The following is a 17,044-nucleotide window of genomic DNA, read 5'->3' on the forward strand; positions in this document are numbered from 1 at the left end:
ATAATCGATGTAGAACAAGATGTATAATGAAGATAATCGATGTAGGACGATATGTAGAACGAAGATTATGCTCGAGGTATAGATTGTGATGTTGAGGCGTGTGATGCGGATGTTGTTGGCTTGTTGCCGGTGGTACTGGTATTGCTGGGGCTGATGCTAGTGGTACTGTTGGTGCCGGTGATGCTGCTGGGACTTGTAAGTTTTGCACCATATCCTCCAAAGCCAATACTCGAGCACGAAGTTCATTGACTTCTTCCATTACCCCGGGATGGTTGACGGTTGGAACGAGCGGATGAATAAGGTTTAGAATTTGAGATATAATATAGTCATGGCGAGATATCCCGGAAATGAGAGTGAAAATGGTGTTTCGGACTGGTACGCCGGTAAGCGCTTCATGTTCTCCGCCAAGATGACAATTTGGTTGATGGAAAGGATCGCCTTCTTCTCGCCTCCATTGATTAAGTCGACTACGAACCCATCCCCAATTCATCCAGAATTGATGATGGCTAATTGGTTGATCCATTCCGGTGACACTGCTTTCGGAGCTCAGGTGAACATCCATATCAGAATAGCTGTCGGAATCCGAGGAACTTGAACTAGCGGCGAGTTCCATTTCGTATGGTTTAATAAAGGATTTTTCGATATGAAATGATTTTCGGTTATCGGATGATATTCTAATTACATAGAATACCTATATATATAGTACAAAAGATCCCGTAGATTACGGAGGAACTTTCGGAAGTTGTCAGGCAAAGTTTATAGTAATAGATACGCTAAGATATGAATTTGTCTATACACTATCTATGCAATTTAGGCAGTAAGACGTGTCTAGACTTAGGAATGATGAGCAGATAATTCTCTAAGAATGATAAGCAGGTATCTTCCTAGGAATGATAAGCAGGTAATTTTCGACAAGAATTGATAAGCAAAATTTATAATAAGAAACTAAGGTCGAAGTCCAGACTTGCTAATGCATCCTAACGACTATCAATTAGACACACTAAGGCAAGACCTGGTTCGCTAAGACCACCGCTCTGATACCAACTGTGATGGCCCGTCCAAATCCACCTGGACGAACACTTCAACATTTGGTCCCATTGCGAGGTTCAGACGAATGACTCCAAGTAAAGTCTTTAAAATGAGCAAATGCACAGCGGAAGATTTTTTTAATACCTGAGAATAAACATGTTTTAAAAGTGTCAACCAAAAGGTTGGTGAGTTCATAGGTTTATTGTAAACAATAAAATTCAGTGATTTTGATAGACCACAAGATTTTTAAATACAGTACACCTATCTCGTGTACGAAATCATTTTTCATAAATGCTTGGCAGAGGAGGGACGTACCCTTTTCTCCCCCGTAGGTTGCCTCGCGAATTTTAATAACCATACACATATCTCGTGTACAAAAATATCATACACATAACCTGCGTATAAAATCATTCTCTCGATACATAACATTCACTTTTCTTTACTTGCTTTCGTTGCTTGATAACCGACCTTAACATTTAATGCGCATAAAGAATATCCCCAAAACAGAATCCTCTCGTCTGTATAATATAAACCTCGAAGTACTAAACACCACGCCCACTAGCTCTTCCGTCTAGTGAACATTCTGGGTGGGGGTGTTAAACCCGGTAGCTACCTTTAGGATTCGCGTCAATTAATGGCCATTATACCGGCTCCATACCATTTTCCAGCATGAAGGTTGTATAATAAACACTAATTCTTAGGTTACCAAGCTATAATAATCAGGGGGAAATATTCACATCAATTAGTGGCAATTATAACGTCCAACTAATTCAATCATAAACCACAGAACCGCAGTCTGTATAATAATTCATTCGAGGAATGTTTTGCTTGTGTCTATCCCGTCAAACATTTATAAAAGCATTTCATGTATCTCAAAAATATAGATTGCAAAAGCATTTAATAAAGCAGTTGTAAAACAGTTATAAAACAGCGCATGTATTCTCAGCCCAAAAATGTAAAGAGTAAAAGGGAATCAAATGAACTCACGATACTGTATTTCGTAGTAAAAATACATATGACGTCAATGAAAAAGTGTAGGGTTGGCCTCGGATTCACGAACCTATATCATTTGTATATTCATTAATATATATAATTGTAATCAAATACGTTTATATATATTTAATTTATTAATTATATCATTTTTATATTAATAATATATATATATATATATATATATATATATATATATATATATATATATATATATATATATATGTCATATTATATATTTTAGGTAAATAATAATATTAATATAGTTAAGTTTTGTATTGAATATATTTTTATATAAATAATCTTTTGTTTGCAAAATAATTGTTATCATAATACTAGAATAATATTAATAATAATAATAATAATTTTTGAAATAAAAACTACCTTCCAAACAAGCTTGTAAAAAGAAATGCCCTGAATCGGGCTCGAACTCGCGACTTCTAGTTAACTTGAAAACGCCCTAACCATTCCACTGCCAATTCGCATGCGTTTTAATTTCCTCCTAAACTCTTATAGTCGATATTATTATTCTTCTTCTTCATCTATTTATCATCATCACACAATCGTGGACCATCATAACCCTCATCATCTTCACTTCATAATCGTGATTTGATCATAACATCATAAACCCCGTCCTAATCATCATCATTTAAACATTTCTATTATCATTTCATTAATCATCAATTTCATGTATCATCACTATCATCACCTATTTATTAATCGTCATCATCATTCTTGATTTCTATCACCATAATTACAATCTCACATTATCATTATTTCCTAAACTATCTGCATATTATTATCATTATCAGATGTACGCCCCTAAGTCTTCATCATTCAGTGGTTTTCAACAGCAAATCACAATTGTCCCGGCCCAAATAAACAAACCATAAACCCAACAATTTAATCTAAGGATACATGGTCCAATAGTGACTCAATTCGTGGACCAACAGAATTCTTAGCCCAACCACACTAACCCTACGGCCCCAACTGTCGGTTTAATATATATTACAGATTTTGTGTAAAAGGTAGGGCCTTTAGGTTCCTTGTTAAACAGCACGATCACACTAATTATTTTTAAAGCAACCAATTTATAATACCTTTAATGAACAAGTGGGTTCTTTAATAATTGATGGCCACTGCAGAAGAAAATATCACGTTAAAGTACTCTTGAATTGTAACCTTATTTGGAGACTGCATATTCTATTATAGCAGCTATGCAGTCGACAGGAAGATTACACATATTCACCTCATCATTCTTTATTTATCGTCATAATCATCATCTTTATAAATCGACTGTAGAAGAAACGACTATATAGTAGCTGCATGTATATCAGTCGAGTAGAAACATTAGCGATGGTAGTTCACGAAGGAAGAACAAGATAGGATGTACAAGTGTAGCAGTAGTACAGTGATGGTTTGATGGGAGTTCTTCGAATAGGAACAGATGTAAAAGACAGGTTTATGAATTTAAGATGGTGTGGTTTGAACTGGGTCTTGTTGGGCGACAAAACAGGAACAGAAAATAGAACAACTAGAACGCAGATGCAGCAGACTTCTAGGTTTGTTGGTGTTGTACGGCTTAAATAGAAACAGAAAGATAAAGTATCAGCAATGGTGTTGGTTCTTGGTCTCTATCTTACCACGACAAGTGGAGTTCGAAGGTAGCAACAATTGGCTGTCATATTACAAGGATGCTTGATAACCAATAAGTGAGTTTCGAAGGTTGGTGATTGAGTGGGTTAGAAGTGAAAATCGATTTGTGAATATACAGGTGAAGGTTTGAGTTTAGGAATAACAAGAAGTTAATCTTGATGCTTTTATATTTTTGTTTATTAATCTCCGATTGGCAGTAAGGGTTTGTATCTGCTTCTGTTTGTCTCTCTAGTTTCTGTTTTTAATTCTCTAAATGAAGTAGTGACTTTATAGCTGTAAATGAATTAATTATACAGTTTCATGAATTTGATCTTGATTGTATGGTAGTGAAGAAAGTGATTGCTAACGGGTTTTGTCCTTAATAGAATTGATTGGTACAATCTTGAGATAGAAAACAAATTAGATACAGTTTGAAAGATGTATTATGGCATAATTGTATTCGACCAATCCAATCAGAAGAAACAAAAAAAATAGAAAGCAGAAAACGAATGGTCACAGATTTCGTACGATTGAGGATTTGATATCTAACACTTTTGTTTCCATCCAGAATATTACTGATTTAAGTATAATTGAGTTAATAATTAAATACGGATAATTACTTAATAAAAATACTAATAATAATATTTACTGAAATAATAATAATATTAATAACAATATTAATAATAATATAATTAATAACAATAATACTACTATCAATATTAAGAATAATGATAATAATAATGTTAAATAAAAATGATTATGAAACATATAATTATGATAATAATAATAATTATTATAATACTAATAATTATAATACTAATACTAATAATTATTAATAATAAGGGTAATAATAATATCTACTAAGAACACTAATATTAACAATAATAATTAAAATTATATCTTTACTACTAGTTATAATAATAATGATATTAACAATGATAACAATAATATTAAATATAATAATAATATCATAACAAATCAAATGTATAAATTTTCATATTATACTTTTAATCATATTAATAATTCTGATATTAATATTCATAATAACAAATGTAATAATAATATAACAACTATAATTAACCTTGTAATTAAATTTAATATATTAATATTATAATTTATTTTCTATGTAATATTGTGTCATATATTATATTATAACATTTATTGAATATTTAATATTTTATATATGTTTGTTTTAATCGTAACTTAATTATTCTATTTATTAATTTACATTTTTAATTTCAATTGATTAAAGTGTTCTTTATTAATCAAATTATTATTTATACACTTATATTTATATTTAAATATATATATATTTAAGTTTTTATTTACACACAATTGTTCGTGAATCGTCGGGAATGGTCGAAGGTCAATTGAACATAGTTTCAAGGTTTTTGAGACTCAACATTACAGACTTTGCTTATCGTGTCGAATTCATATAAAGATTAAGTTTAAATTTGGTCGGAAATTTTCGGGTCGTGACAGCTGGCGCATTCGTCAATCCAAACGGCATGACCAAAAATTTGTAATGACCGTAGCGTGTCCGAAAAGCAGTTTTCGGAATATCTTCTTCTTTGATACGTAGTTGATGATAGCCCGATCTTAGGTCGTTTTTCGAGTAAACACATGATCCTTGCAGTTGATCAAATAAGTCGTCAATTCTCGGTAGTGGATACCGATTCTTGATAGTTAACTTATTTAATTCACGGTAATCTATACACATTCGGAAGGATCCATCTTTCTTTTTGACGAATAAAATCGGAGCTCCCTACGGTGAAGTGCTCGGTCGAATGAAACCACGGTGCAGTAATTCTTGTAACTGGCTTTGTAACTCTTTCATCTCAGATGGTGCAAGTCTGTATGGAGCACGAGCCACTGGTGCAGCTCCTGGTACTAGATCTATTTGAAATTCTACAGATCTAAATGGAGGTAATCCCGGCAACTCTTCCGGAAAGACTTCAGGAAAATCTTTTGCCACAGGCACGTCGTTGATGCACTTCTCTTTTCCTTTCATTTCGACTTTATTAACATGTGCTAAGATAGCATAGCACCCTTTCTTCAAGCACTTTTGAGCTTTCAAACAGCTAATGAGTTTTAGCTTTGAGTTACCCTTCTCTCCATAAATCATTACTGGCGTTTTATCTTTACGAGGAATGCGAATTGCCTTCTTGGCACACACAACTTCAGCTCCTATTTTAGACATCCAGTCCATGCCGACTATTACGTCAAAACTTCCTAATTCTACGGGTATCAAATCAATTTTAAACGTTTCTCCGGCTAAATTTATTGTACAATCACGGCAAATTTTATCGGCTTTAATTAGTTTACCATTAGCTAACTCAATCATGTACTTAGTATCTGGAGGCAATGATGAACAATTCAATTTAGCGTAAAAGTCTCTACACACGTAACTTCTATCAGCACCAGTATCAAATATAATAGATGCTGATAAGTTATTAATGGTAAACTTACCCGTAACAAGCTCCGGGTCTTCACACGCCTCTCTAGCATTTATAACAAATGCTCTTCCCCGTGCAGGTCCAATATTCTTCTCTGGATTCGGGCACTGGCTCTTATAATGACCCTGTTTCCTACATCCAAAACAAGTAACAGTGTCCAAGGCAGTTCTATTTGCATTGGTGACAGGAGTCTCGGTGCCATTTGTATTTGTAACAGGAAACCTACAATCTTCAGTACGATGACCCCTTCGATTACAATTGTTGCACACCACATTACAATAACCAGAGTGATGTTTGTGGCATCTGTTACATAAAGGATTTCGTCCTTTGTAACCTGAGCTTGAACCACTACCCGCACCTTGCGTGGTTTCTTGTTTCTTGTTGGATTGTTGATGAGTACCTTCCCACTTTCTTTTGTTTTCCGATGTCTTGACATCGGTGTTCTTATCCAGAATAATCTAGTCCATCAATTCATTTGCCATGGTGATGGCTTCATGAATAGTCTTGGGTTTCGATGCTGTAACATTTGCCTTGACATTTTTAGGCAAACCATCTTTGTACAGTTCTATCTTCCGTTCTTCGATTGGTACCAATTCGGGACATAGCAAAGCTAATTCCATAAATCGCTGATTGTAGTTGGTGAGTTCAGTACCAACAATTTTCAGGCTTCGTAATTCAGCTTCCAACTTCCTAACCTCGTTCCTTGGACAATACTCGTTGATTAGCATTGTTTTGAATTCTTCCCATGGAGTATCATAAGCTACATCTCCTCCTACGGCCTTCACATAGTTTTTCCACCACGTGAGTGTACTATCTTGTAAGGTGCACGATGCATACTTGGTCATGTCCTTCTCAATACAACCACTGATTTTAAACACAGACTCAATCTTTTCGATCCACCGAGTTAAACCGATCGGTCCTTCTATTCCACTGAATGATGAGGGCTTACAACCTTGAAAAGTTTTGTAGGTGCATCCCACACGAGGATTTGGGTTAACTGCAGCAGCTCTTGCGGCCTCGACTCATAACATTCTGTCGTTTACTCGCTGATTGATGAGTTCCTCGATTTCTTGTTCCGTCATTCGGTTCAATCGCGCCATATTCTTCAATAAGAATGAAGAAATAATTATTCACATAAAATATTATAGATGTAGTGTGTATTTACAGTACATCGTAGCTTATTAATAATATGAACCAGTTATTATTATAAAAGCCTTTTCTTCCTATTAGCGTTTTATAATTATATCTAGGGTAGTACCTACCCGTTAAAGTTCATACTTAATAGCTTAGTACTGAAATTAATTACTACCATCCAAATAATACTCCACCATGGAAAATTATTGCATTTCACACTTCACTATTTTACATATGCTTATCTTACATCAAACATTAAGCAAACCATACTAGTAATATTATACAAAACGTTTTATGATCCCATGGTTTAAAACATCAGCACATCATTTAGTCCATATACCCAAAACGTTTGTGTTCAGGAAACCGCTTAACGCTTATCCTGGCGGTCATCCTACGTTTTGGCTGAGGGGCCGAAGAACTGGATGACGGGATAAAACTAATAGGAATAGCAGGAATAGGGGTGGTAGTGTCTGGTGGAGTTGGTGCCACAACATCCTCACTAAACTCGAGATTTGGATTTTCCAATTCAGTAGCCTTTCGTTTCTGTCCTTGTTCGAACTTGTCTTTCGTAATTTCCTGTATTTCTTCCTCCTCATGATCACTTTCCGGTTCCTCTTCAATTGATTCATCCGGAAATTGTGAGTCTTCCCCAAAGGTGTCGTTTTCATCGTCGGATAGGTTAATAACTGGAACACTATCTGGGGATTCTGGTTCGGAGTCGCTGAATGTGATAACAAATTTTGAACCAGACATCTATCACACAACAACTAGCACGTTAGTACCACATAATATTTACATATTAATTAATTTTTTTTTAACCAACAATGATAAGCAATAGTTTTCGAAATCAGACACGGTCAAAGTCCAGACTCACTAATGCATCAAAAACTAGTTTAGACACGTTTAATGCAAAAAGAATCTGGTTCGCTAAGACCACCGCTCTGATACCACCTGAAACATCCCGTTCATATCGAATATAAACGTCACGTACTCATTGGTGTCATTGCGAGGTATTGACCTCTATATGTGACATTTTTCAAAATCTGCATACGTTTTTATAATACAAACCATATCCTTTATTATAATCAAAGATTCAAACAGCACAATAATGATTATCGTTTAGCTATAATCTTAGTCTTACAAACTTTACATTTGATAATAACAGTACGATTTCCAACATATTTCACATTACAAATCTTCCGATATGCAGTTTTATTTTTGACACAAATATGCATACTCAAAATCTTGCTTAAATTCGGCATAATGCAGCGGAAGCTTTTAATTATCACCTGAGAATAAACATGCTTAAAACGTCAACATAAAATGCATGTATTCTCATCCCGAAATATTTAGAGTTTAAAAGTGGGACTATATACTCACTTTTGCCTTGAAGATATATAACCCGACCTGGTCTCCGATAGATATCACGAACCTAATCATATATAATATATCAACATATTTTCTTTTCAAATAATCGTTTCATATATACTTATAATACTTTTAATTTCTAATAGTCCGTAGTTAGCAGTCCGATGTTAGTTGCTCAATAAAATAAATAAAGACCACATTGTATCCGTATTGATTGGAATTAATCTCGACCCATGGTACCGTATTGTCAAATGACGTATTGTGTACATGGTGTCTTATGATTTAAAATCGTGACCCAAAGTACCGTATTGTCAAATAACGTATTGTGTACAATCATGAGGTCTTATAATTAATCTTCTCGTGTTGTTTACGGATGGTCCTAAAATATATAAAATTAAATCATGAGTAAATATATATAAAATATCATATTAATTAGCAAAGATATGATTAGTTTAGTTTTACTCTAAATAATTTCGTAGCTAAACTAGTTCGGCTACCCGATTTTGTTTTAGCCGTAGTTTCTTCATTACAACTCCGTTTTTGTTGATTCAACTTGCCACTTCCTTGGATCGAGCCATTATTTATGAATATGAACTGTAAATACCTTGGTTTGCATTCGAAATTACAGGTTATAGGTCAAACTTGGGTGAATCTTATGAAAGTAATCATTTCCGTCATAAAAACAACATGTATATGATCATTTTTATAAAAATACTTACACTTTGAGTTAAACCAAGAAATTTTTATGTGTTAACATATTCATTATGATATATTACAGGTCTTGAAGTGTTTTAAAAGTCAAGTTAGAAAGATCTATTTAGTTTGCGAACAAGTTTGAAATCATTCAAACTATGTTCTTGTTATTAAAATTTTATAACACAAAATAAGATAGTTATATAAATATGAATCGAATAAGATTATGGACAAGGTTACTACCTCAAGTTACTTGGACAAAGTTACTGCAAGAGATAAGAAATAATCTTGGAATCAAAGAGTGGTAGAGTTAGATCAAAAGGTTGGAAGTAAACTTGTATACTTGGAAGGATTATTGAAGTGTTCTTGAAAGGAATTTCTTATGATGATTAAGGCTTGTTTTTGAAGCTAGATCTTCATGGTTACTTGCTGAATTGTTTAAGGTGTTTAAGGCTTATGAAAGTGTGTGAAAATTGTAAGTAAAATTTGGAAAATGAGTGTGTAAAAATGAGTTAGAAATGGTGCTTATTTATAGGCTTGTAAATTTGATTTTTAGTGAAAAATATCTAATATAAGTTAAAATGTATTAAGTCATGCATGAAATATTAAATTGATTAGGTCATGGATGAAATATTATTCCATTAATGCATATTTCTATTGGTATATACCAATAGTAAATACTTCTAGAAGCTGCGTACAATACGGTTACATATACCCTAGGTATACGTGTAGAAATCTTGAGGAAACGGAACGAGAATTCAAATATAACTATCTTTTGTGAATATACTTATATTGTTTTATGTATTTAAGCCCTTTAAAAGTGATTAAATACGTATTTATACGATACTTGGATAAGCATTATAAGTTATAAGTATATATGTCAAAGAACGTTACGTATAGTTATCGTTTTGAGAACTTAAGTTAGTAGTCTCAAAGTATACTTATAACTTATTGTTATTAGTACACAATGAGATGTTAAACCATCCTTAGATCATGTTAAATATGTATAGATATGTATATATACATAATCGTATAATTATCGTATGTTATATAGTTCGTGATATCATCAGTCAAATTGGACGGTCAAACGTTGTGTAAAACTCTTTTCAAAAACATAAGTCTCAACAATTTAGATTGCTTATCATGTTGGTAAGGTTTAGTTTATGTAAATATTAATCTCATAAGTATAAAACGATCAGAAAAATCCGGGTCGTTACATTTAGGCACAAACTTTGGAGACACAAACGATAAATTAGCACCGCTATCAAATAGTATCTTTGCCGGATTAGAGTTAACCATGAAGGTACCTGAGACAACTTCATTGGATTGTTTGGCTTCATCATTAGTCATCAAATAATTTCGTCCCCTAGCCGTACCCGCCGCCTTTTCGAGCTTCTTGACTTGATCATTCCGCAACTCGGGACATTCTGTCCTTCGGTGCCCTTCCTTTTGACAGTTATAACAAGTGAGTTTGGGTGTTGAAGATGGGTTCATACAATCACGAGCCATGTGCCCTTGTCGTCCACAATTATAACACTTGGGTCCAAAACCCCCGGAAGCACCCTTCTTCACACTACCGACGCTCTCGGTCGCGCCCTTACTCTTCTTGTTGGAGTGGCTAGTAGCTTCAAACTTTCTTTTGCTAAAGGTGAAGTCACTCTTTCTCGGGGCAAGCGACTCGAAACCCTTAGCTATATCAAACAACTCATCAAAAGATTTCACCGAACCCCTACTAATCTTCTCTTGATAGTTGTCATTTAAAGTTCGATAGAAGTCTTCCATCAACATATGATCATTACCGGTATACTCCGGACAAAATTGGGTCTTTGATAAGAAAGTGGACTTGAGAGTGTTCAAATCCATTGACCCTTGCTTCAAGGCACGCAACTCATCTTTTAGCTTCGAGAGATCGGCCGAAGTTCGGTACTCTTTGAAGAATTCCGCCTTGAACTCATCCACGTCAAACTCATACTTTGCTCCTCACCATAAACTCGAATCTTTGCGTCCCACCACAACTTGGCATCACCCCTCAACATGCTACTTCCGTACCTTGTCTTCTTATCGAGAGGGCATTCACTAGTGTGGAAAGCCCCCTCCATGTCGGAAATCCAACGAGCACTCTTGAGTAGGTCCCTTTCACCATCAAAGGTGGGAGGTTGAGAAATCTTAAAATTTTTGTAGAGGAAGTCCCGCCTTCCCTCATCACCCGCATCATTTTTAACGTACATCCCTTGAGGTTTAGGGAATCTCTTATCGAACTCTTCTTGGATGATATCACCCATTTTGTAACATCCCAAAATTCGTTCCAGGTCCGAGCCGCGCCGCGGGCATTTGAGCTACTCCGCGGGCTAAAGCATGAGTTGATGGACTCGTATATTTAAAATGGTCGGGGGTGCTTTCCAGCTTTGAGCCGCGCCGCGGGCTAGTATGTGAGCTGATGGAGAATCCTTTTAAAAGGCTCGACCTTGCTTTTTAGCATTAAGCCGCGCCGCGGGCTTCCTAGCCGCGCCGCGGCCATGAGCTGTAACAGGTGCGTTTTTCAGCTTTTAAAAATGGGTTAAATGAGGGGCAAAAATGATATTTCGCATATGGACGGGATTTTGGCCTCTGATAATGCTAAAATGGAACATATATTTCATAGCGTTATTCCTCCAGAAAGACAAGATTTTAGTTGCAATTGTTCTATTTCCAAGTGATATTCATATAAATAAATAAGTGCGAAGACTGAAGACGTAAATGAAGATTTGAAGACGCAAATGACCAAAAAGCTCAAACGTACAAGTTACAATCCTAGAGGTTCAAATTATTGATGAGAAACGTCTAAAAATAACAAAGGTACAAACCGCGGAACGCAAAGTACACGATATCTCAGCGTACAAAAAGACGTTCGAAAATCCGGAACCGGGACTTAAACCGAGAAACAACGTACGACTCAACGGAGCTAAAATTACAAGTCCACTATGCACAAGAATATAATATAATATTTAAATAATTATATAAATTATTTATATATTATATATATATATTAAAATATGTCGACAAGCTAGCAAACAATCGATGATGAGCTGGAAAATGAAGCTCCGCGATCGCGGAGCTGTGAAGGCAAAAGCCTACGCGATCGCGGAGTGTACAGGATCAGTTCTGGGCCTATAAAAGATCGAGCTTTCTGCCGAGTTTTATATATATAATTTAATTTTATTTTATTTTATTTTTATTTTCTGTAAAATATATTTATATTTATATTTATAATATTAATTTTAATTTAAGTTTAATAATAATTGGGTTAGTGTAAGAAATGTTTTACGGGTTTTAAAGTCGAAACTCTGTCCGTGTAACGCTACGCTCTAAATAATCACTGTAAGTTATGTTCAACCTTTTTATATTAATGTCTCGTAACTAAGTTATTATTATGCTTATTTGAGCCAAAGTAATCGTGATGTTAGACTAAAAATATTAGACGGGGTTATTGGGCTTTGGACCATAATTAGGGTTTGGGCAAAAGACCGACACTTGTGAAAATGGGACTATTGATTATTAATAGATGGGGGGTATTGTTTATTGAATTGACAACTCATTAGCCTGTCGAACCTATCTTCAAATTTATTTAATCTAAAAATAATTGATTAATGATTGTGAATGTCCTATTTAGTGACATTTATACGGAATCTTTCACAATCATTTATTTAATCAATTGGGTTGGGTAATTGATTATTCATTCTGATCAAATGGATGAATTAATACATCATAAACTAATTAAAACAGGGGTGGATTTCACACAACGAAAACTGGTGGAATTGTTAATAAAGTATTAATACCTTGGACTACATCCAGTCGATAACCTGGTGTAGTTATTAACAAAGTATTAAAACCTTGTTACAGTTCGAATCCCTAATTAGTTGGAATATTTGACTTCGGGTATAAGGTTAATTTGATGACGAGCACCTATTATAATTATAACCGATGAACTATTATGGACATAAAACCAGATGGGTATCAAATATTCCAGGCCAAAGGACAATTAACCCAGGGTAATAAATTACAATCAAAACGTCAAACATCATGATTACGGAAGTTTAAATAAGCATAATAGTTTTATTTTACATCTCACCGTAATTTTATTTACTGTCATTTTACTTACTGTCATTTTATTTATCGCACTTTAATTATTGTTATTTTAATTTTTGTCATTTACTTTACGCTTAAGTCTTAAAATCGACAAACCGGTCATTAAACGGTAAAACCCCCTTTTTATAATAATAATAATACTACTATTATACTTATATATATTATGTACAAATATAGTTATATAAAAATATAGTGTAAGCTACGCTAGTGTCCCTGTGGAACGAACCGGACTTACTAAAAACTACACTACTCTACGATTAGGTACACTGCCTATAAGTGTTGTAGCAAGGTTTAGGTAATTTCCATCCGTAATAAATAATAAAATCTTGTGTAATTAGCACCGTATTCGTAATAAAAATAACACTATTTCCTACGCCACCGCTATCACATCAAGTATTTTTGGCGCCGCTGCCGGGGATACCGAAAGCGAAACGCTATATATATAAAAAATATAAGTCTATTTTTTTTTATTTTATAAAAATTACCTATCTATTATTTTATAAAACTTAAAAATATAAAAAAAAAACAAAAATAAATATAAAAAAAAAAAAAATTAAAAAACCAAACTGGGCCAAACTGATTAAGCCCAAGTATTTAATCGTGTACTGTTTACTCCGCGATCGCGGAGTGTGTAGGCTTTAGGCTACGCGATCGCGTAGCATCCCTGACAGACACATCCTAGGAGCATTAATTGCAGATTAGGGTTTAATTAAATTAATATTAATATTAATTAAGTAGGGTTTGTTAATTTATTAATTTAGTTTAGTTTTAATTAATTAGATATATTAAGTTTTAATTTAGTTTTATTAATATATAAAAATTAATACTTTTATAAAATAATAATATAAAAATAATATTTTTATAAAAATTGTATTTTTATCATTTTAGCTAAATTTTGTATTTTTATTATTTATTCGTAATTGTTTTATTTATCGTTCGCAATTAGTTTTAAATTTAGTTTTTGCCGTAGTTAACTTTATATTTCTAAGAATTTTAAGTTTTGCCGTAATTCTCCCTTAAGGTCTTTTTCTTAGAACCAGATTTTAAGAGCCTTAGAATTTTACGACAACGCTTTTCGCTTTAGTAAGTTTATAGATTTTAGTGCATTTAAGTAATTGTCGTTTTCCGAATAGAATTGCATTTAAGTTTTATTACCTTTAGATTTAAGACTTTAGTCGCAACTTCTAGTTTTAAGTCTTTAGACGCTAAGTTTTTAGACGTAAAATTTTAGTTTCTAAGTTTTAGTTTATTTTTCGACGCTATTTCTCATTTTCTTTTCTACGCGCTAGTTTTTAGGACATAGATTTTCTTTAAAATTTCGACGAAAAATTATTAAAAGTGGTTAAATTGATAGACACCCCAATTTTCTGATTCGTAGTAATAATTGGATTTGTTAGTGGCGAGTTGTGGATTTTCCGATTTAAAGGATCCTGGCTACCTGCTGCATCTATTGACTATTCGAAACGTGGGCAAAATCAGAAAAGTCTATTAATTTGATAACTTAAATAATTTTTACATTTATAACTAATAGGTTACGTAAGTGAATGCACCGAGCGAAACGTTCACCACCTTTTGTACGTTCACCACCTGTAACTCGATCAAGACATCTAGCCAATATTGTCGCTGTTGATTTTTCTTTAGAATCGTCATCTAGAACAAGTACTCCAACTCAAATTTCTGATAATCCAATTTTTGAACCCAATTTCACAATTGAGAATCCGGAGGATATTCAAGGACAATTCGAAGGTCCTGAACCACAAATCATTCCTCCTGAACCACAAATTACTCATCCAGAGATTATTGAGGAAGAAACCATTAAATCAGAATCTTCTAGTGATTCAGATTCAACAAATTTAAATATGGAAGTAACAGAACCTCAAAGTATGGAAGACCGAATGAGAGCCACACGTACGGGCCAAGGTCATGCTATTAATCAACCAGATGTTAGAACACAAGATTTTGAAATTAAAGGACAAATCTTACACATGATCACCAATCAATGCCAATTTAGTGGTACAGCAAAAGAAGATCCAAACGAACATCTTCGAACTTTTAATAGAATCTGTAATCTATTTAAAATTCAAGAAATCGAAGATGAAACGATCTATCTTATGTTGTTTCCCTGGACTTTAAAGGGAGAAGCCAAAGATTGGTTAGAATCGTTACCCGAAGGAGCGATTGATTCATGGGATATTTTAGTAGAGAAATTTCTTCAAAGATTCTTTCCGGCATCTAAAGCCGTGAGACTTCAAGGAGAAATTGCAACGTTCATGCAAAAGCCAAATGAAACGTTATATGAGGCATGGACAAGATTTGGGAAAATGTTGAGAGGATGTCCTCAACACGGTTTAGACACCTTTCAAATAGTTCAAATATTCTACAAAGGCATTGACGTCGCTACAAGAAAAGACATCGACACAGCCGCTGGTGGTTCTATTATGAAGAAAACCGCAACCGAAGCTCACAAAATCATTGATAACACAGCCTCCCACTCTCATGAGTGGCACCAAGAAAAAGATATTTTTCATTCATCTAAAGTGGCTAGAGCCGATTCTAGCCATGACTTTAATTCCGTTTCCGCAAGAATAAATGCTTTTGAAAGACGAATGGAAAAGATGAATAAAGATATTCACGCAATTCAAATCAATTGTGAGCAATGCGGTGGACCACACTTAACGAAAGATTGTCACATTGAACAAACAATGGAACAAAGAGAGAATGTTTCCTACATGAACCAAAGGCCGGGAAATAATTATCAAAATAATTATCAACCGCCAAGGCCAAACTTCAATCGAAATCAAAACATTCTTTACAATCCAAATGGACCAAACAATAACTCGTACAACCAACAAGGTTCGAATAACCAACCAACTCAAAACAACACTTTCAGTCAACAAAGACCTAGCTTGTATAAGCCACCACAACAAACCGAAGAGAAAAAGTCAAATATGGAAGAAATGATAACAAAGCTAGTTGAATCTCAAACACACTTTCTTGAAACTCAAACCCAAACAAATGAGAGGTTTAATCAATCATTAAGAACTCAACAAGCTTCCATTTTGAATCTAGAAAAACACGTAGGTAATCTAGCTAGCATGATGAGTGAAAGGGAACAAGGAAAGCTACCGAGTAATTCTGAAGTAAACCCTCGGAATGAAAATATTAACATGGTTTCAACGAATTCTGAAAAACCAGCATCAGAAGATGGAAAGGTTTCATATATGAGTGACGATGAAGAAGTCACACCACCGCCAGGTTTTGAAAAACCAATGTATGCACCATACAAACCACCCATCCCGTTCCCAATAAAAGGAGTTGAGTATGAGCAAGTAATAAGTAATAAAGTTGGTAATACAAATGGAAAAAAGAGGAAGAATAAGCAAGTGCAAGAAACCAAGACCGCAAAAATAAAACCGGTAAAGAAAGTTCCACCGAAACTTCCACCCAAGATGGGTGATCCGGGTGAATTTATTGTTTCTTGTCTACTTAGTGATTGTGTCATGTATAATGCACTAGCAGATTTAGGTGCAAGTGTGAGTATTATGCCTTTTTCATTATATAAGAGATTAGGTGTAGGTAAGTTAATTCCAACGGAAATGAGTGTTCGATTATTT

At 34.1% G+C, this 17,044-nt stretch overlaps 1 non-coding gene across 1 annotated transcript; it reads right to left on the reverse strand.

Moving 5' to 3' along the window:
- Positions 1-15,673: 15,673 nt before the first annotated feature.
- Positions 15,674-15,780, reverse strand: LOC139886795 (small nucleolar RNA R71). Its single transcript, XR_011772660.1, has one exon. It is a non-coding gene; the product is annotated as a small nucleolar RNA R71 (small nucleolar RNA).
- Between the last annotated feature and the right edge of the window lie 1,264 nt (positions 15,781-17,044).

The sequence above is a fragment of the Rutidosis leptorrhynchoides genome, chromosome 1 (genome assembly GCF_046630445.1).
Source record: "Rutidosis leptorrhynchoides isolate AG116_Rl617_1_P2 chromosome 1, CSIRO_AGI_Rlap_v1, whole genome shotgun sequence".
NCBI classification, from domain to species: Eukaryota; Viridiplantae; Streptophyta; class Magnoliopsida; order Asterales; family Asteraceae; genus Rutidosis; species Rutidosis leptorrhynchoides.